The following is a 5,218-nucleotide window of genomic DNA, read 5'->3' as shown; positions in this document are numbered from 1 at the left end:
CCATTCCTATGAGCTTAAATAGTCTTGATCGCGTGGGTGTGAGATTGCTGAGTCCCTGTGGCTCACAGATACTACTACTCCAGATGCAGGTCCAGGTGTTTCCGCTCCAGTTGACGATTACGAGCTCAGGTGGGAGTTCGACGAGGACTCTCAGCGTTACTACGTGTCCTTTCCAGATGATCAGTAGTGGTGCCTAGTTGGGGTTATCGATTCAGGACCTTGTCGCATGTTGGGGGTCTTTTCTATTTTGGCGCCGTAGTCGGGCCATGAGTGTTTGTTTGATGGATGTTATTTATGTACTCTGATGTGACGTGGCGAGTGTAAGCCAACTATGTTATCTCCCCCTTTTATTATGTATTACATGGGATGTTGTAATGATTGCCTGACTTGCGACATTGCTTTCAATGCGGTTATGCCTCTAAGTCGTGCCTCGACACGTGGGAGCTATAGCCGCATCGAGGGCGTTACATTTTCTCATGATCTAAATTCTTGGAGAGCATCCTTGAGGCATTTGCCAAGTGCGCGACTTAAACCATGTACTTATGAGAAGTTTGCTTGTTGGATCCCCACGGCGCCTAGAGATACGTCTGTCCTGAGTTAGTCGATAATGCAATTTATGGGTGATCTGAACTTAGGTGTTGTGGTATTGCGTCTACTTATCTGTTCTACTGTTGCACATCTATTTCAGAACATGCAGCAAATGGGTGCTCTAAGCGCAGGATGTTCAAACAAATTTTTTCTTCAGTTCATGCAAATTGGGCCATATGAACTAGGCTGTGCTACTGTTATTTACTTGCTTGAGGACTATTTGAGACAAGTTAATCTTGAGCTACGACGGGAATGGCCACTGCTAGTAAAAGCTAATTTCAGCGAGCTGTGTTCATTCAGGAAGTTTGATTCAGATTCTACATTATGCTTGTTCCCTTGGAATTTGTTGGAATAAGCCACGGCGTGTGTTGTCGGGCTCGTCGGGTGCGTCGGGTGCGCGCGGGACGGGCGGGACACACTGGTAGCGTTGGGCTCGTCGGGTTCGTCGGGCGTGTCGGTGACGCGCGGGACGGACGGGACGTGTGGAATGCAGTAGCGTGGCGTGTGTGTAGTGTGTTTACTTGTAGCAGTTCCATGTGTGTAGCGTGGCTGTGTGCGCATGTGTGTGACGTGATAGTCAGCGGCGTGAGTTAGTTAGCCAGATGATCAGCAGGCTGTTAGCGGCGCCCGTTGGAGCTGGCCGTGTCGTCCGTGTGGCGCGCGCGTCGTGCGTCTGTGCATGCATCGGATGGATGAGCTAGCTATTTCCATGGGCCGATCAAGTCAGTTTGGTAGTGCATGGATTAGTGGCCACGGCCGGGTCATGTGCGTCGTGGGCATGCAGATCATGCCCGCGCATGCAGCGCGACGGATGCGTGGGCGCTGCGTTTGGCCAAGGCTACAAAGCCGTCTTTGTAATCCAGTGAGTTTGGTACTTTGGAAAGGAAAAGTAACGGGGCTGTGAAGCCGGGTGAAACTCCAGTGTACCGTGTCCTCCTCCTTCTTCTACCTCTAGCCACGAGAGAGAGAGAGCTGCAACAACAATTGGTATACAGAGCTTCGGTTTGGGCGATCACCGGCGAACATGGCGCTCATCCCACACGGTGGCGGCGCGGGCGGATCAGCGACGATGGCGATGCCGATGCTGACCGCGGACAACTACATGGTCTGGGCCATCAAAGCGCAGGCGATCCTCGACGTTCACACCGTATGGGAGGCGGTGGTGCCGGGCGACGCGGCGGTGAACGCCAAGAAGGACAAGATGGTGCGCGCGTTGCTGCTCGGGGCGTTGACGGAGGATGTGCTGCTGCAGGTGTCGACGAAGCTCACCGCCAGGGAGGTATGGGACTCCCTGAAGGTGAGGTTCGTCGGCGCCGACCGGGTCCGCGCGGCGAGGCTGGGGACGCTGTGCGGCGAATTCGACCGGATGAAGATGGCGGACGGCGAGGAGCTCGACGTGTACGGCGGGAGGCTCGCGGCGATGGCGGCGAGGTATGCCAACCTCGGGGAGACGCTGGGCGACGCAGCACTTGTCAAGAAGTTGCTGGATACGGTGCCGGATCGCCTCTTCCCCGTCGTCGCCGGCATCGAGCAGTTCCACGACGTGACGACGATGGCGTTCGACGAAGCGCTCGGGCGGCTGCGTGCGTTCGACGAGCGGGTTCGGCGCCGTGGACAAGATGGCGGCGAGCGCGGGGGTGAGCAGCTGCTCATGACGGTGGCGCAGTGGGCAGCACGGGAGCGTCAACACGGCGGTGCTCGGGACGACGACTACGGGCGCAACGTGGCGTCGGGGAGCGGCGGCAACAGGCGCAGGCGCTGCTACAAGTACGGGGAGCACGGGCACTTCCGGCGCGAGTGCCCGCAGCTGCGAAAGGACCGGCTGCGGAGCAGGCCCTCTTGGCCGGTGCCAACGTCGATGACGACGGACTCCTCTAGGCCGTGGCTTAGGGGGTGTGTGTTGGAATAAGCCACGACGTGTGTTGTCGGGCTCGTCGAGCGCGTCGGGTGCGCGCGGGACGGGCGGCGCACACTGGTAGCGTTGGGCTCGTCGGGTTCGTCGGGCGTGTCGGTGACGCGCGGGACGGACGGGACATGTGGGATGCAGTAGCGTGGCGTGTGTGTAGTGTGTTTACTTGTAGCAGTTCCATGTGTGTAGCGTGGCTGTGTGCGCATGTGTGTGACGTGATAGTCAGAGGCGTGAGTTAGTTAGCCAGATGATCAGCAGGCTGTTAGCGGCGCCCGTTGGAGCTGGCCGCGTCGTCCGTGTGGCGCGCGCGTCGTGCGTCCGTGCATGCATCGGATGGATGAGCTAGCTATTTGCATGGGCCGATCAAGTCAGTTTGGTAGTGCATGGATTAGTGGCCACGGCCGGGTCATGTGCGTCGTGGGCATGCAGATCATGCCCGCGCATGCAGCGCGACGGATGCGTGGGCGCTGTGTTTGACCGAGGCTACAAAGTCGTCTTTGTAATCCAGTGAGTTTGGTACTTTGGAAAGAAAAAGTAACGGGGTTGTGAAGCCGGGTGAAACTCCAGTGTACCATGTCCTCCTCCTTCTTCTACCTCTAGCCACGAGAAAGAGAGCTGCAACAACAGAATCCAGGGGGTTACTTGTTTAGAATAACCATGGGGTTTCTTACTTCTAGTAGTGGTTCACAATGGCATGTTATGTGTATCATTGCAGAGTCCAGCCAGGTGCTCTCAGATTGCAAAAAGTGAGTGGTTGTTTCCAATTTGTCTGAAGGTGATGATGCGGTGGTTGGTTCTACTATCTTCTGCTGACATTGATTATGAGCTGCGGCATTGACCAGATCAAACAAAATATTGTTGTGTGCTTGTGAAGTTCAGAATATTGCATATTCTTCTAGTTCCTTCAGTCAAGCTGTAACCATGGCCTTCCTGCAGATATACATTCACACATTTCGAGCAACAGTTCTTTCCCCAGTTACCTTTTCCTTGGACTGACAAAATGCCAGACACAAGGCGACACATGAACATTTCAGTACAGTGGCAGCACCTGGACATTATGCCAGTTCTGGACCAGCACCTAGACATTTCGAATTCGCGCCTTGATGTTTCTAACAATTGTTGCTCTCTGTTGTGGCTCAGTTCAGATTATATGGTCAATTATGCTATGGATGTGATTGGATCTGATAGGGGCATCTACCTGTTGGACGTATCTTGGGATCCTGGAGGGATGGCATGGTCGTTGTTACCCGAATTGGCTCAGCGAATGGTCTTCAAAGGAGGAAAGTGTGTCATCATCTTAACTGCGGCCTACCTCATCGATGCCAGCTATATTTCATTTCGGCTACTGCATGGACTCTGATGGATTCAAGGTACAACAAGTTTTGTGGGATCAGGGTGGTGTGAGCCTTTCAAGTCTAATACATCCTTTGGGGGGGGGGGGCTATCTTGGCCACAACTACTGCTTCGACCTCGTCGAAATCTACCCCGGCTTCGGCTACCACCGTGACTACGACCGCTTCTTCGAGCTCGTTCAAGTCCACCTGAACAATGGTTACTACTGTGACAACTACCATGATGACTCCAACATGATTGATTATCTTCAAGCACCGTGGGATCCTGGCAAGCTCTTCAGGACAACGGCTTAGGGGCAAGCCCCATTTTAAGAGCATCTCCAATAGATGGTTCAAATGTAAAAGTACCTAACTTTTGGACCGTGTGGGGCAAAAAACGCTGCTCCAACAGACGGTCCATATGCAAAAAAATTGGACCGCGGCCTCCTCGTGATGTAAAATACAACACCTCGTGGTGCAAATTTACATCACAAGGTGCATCTGGTCCAAAACCATCCGCCGCCCGCGAACGCCCAACCGCCACTTCCTTTCCTTTCCCGCCCATGCCCACCCGCCCGCCCGAAGACCAGCCGGCCGGAATTCGCCGCCGCAACCGCCCAAAACCTCGCCGTCGGAGCTGCCACCACCCCACATCCCCGCCGCTGCCCTCCGCCACCGTCGCCTCCCTCGCCGGTAGCCGGCTCGCAGCCGCCCTGACGCCGCCGAATCGGGAGGCGGCCGGCGCGATATTCGGCGCCTCCGGCGGTCCGGCTGCTGCGATAGGCCTCCGTCGGGTCTTAGGCTGCCGCCGACCTTGTGACGCCCGGATAATTAGGCTACAGTAATCCCACGTTAACGATGCCACGTCACCACAGTTACTGTTGTTAATCTCGCGTTAGTTCAAAACTGATTCGAAATTCAAATTCAAAAATAGGCAAACAACAAAGGTTTTCAAATATTAAAACTAAATTGATCGGGTTATGTCGGATAAATCATAAGTAATTACGATGGAGGATCCACATCATTATAAAATAATTAGAGGCACTAAAATAAATAAAACAATGACCGAAACAATAACTTAAATGTCTTTTTAATTAATAGAGAATACAAGGTACTTTACTTTTGTCCCAAACTTTTTGTGAGAACAGTTGACTTTACAAATCTAATTGAGGGGTGAGTTTCACTTGTTCTAAAAACTATAAACTATTAAATAAGAAAAGGAAAACAAAAACAAATAAAGTAAATAAAAGAAAAGATTAAAACCAGAAAACAAAAGAACAAAAAAAAAGAGAACCCCCCTCTCCCCTGGCCAGGAGGCCCAACTAGCCACACAGCCGGCCCAGACCCAGGCCATTAACCCCTCCCGGGGGGCACCGAAACCCTAACCCCC

The 5,218-nt window shown here is 53.4% G+C and overlaps 1 pseudogene; it reads left to right on the top strand.

The window, feature by feature from the left end:
* The first annotated feature begins 1,612 nt into the window (after positions 1-1,612).
* LOC123039222 (uncharacterized) overlaps positions 1,613-5,218 on the top strand; it is a 16,214-nt pseudogene continuing 12,608 nt past the window's right edge.

Source organism: Triticum aestivum, chromosome 2B (assembly GCF_018294505.1).
Source record: "Triticum aestivum cultivar Chinese Spring chromosome 2B, IWGSC CS RefSeq v2.1, whole genome shotgun sequence".
In the NCBI taxonomy this organism is placed as follows: Eukaryota; Viridiplantae; Streptophyta; class Magnoliopsida; order Poales; family Poaceae; genus Triticum; species Triticum aestivum.
Note: the sequence above shows the minus strand (reverse complement) of the source record. Positions and strands in the feature narration are given on the sequence as shown.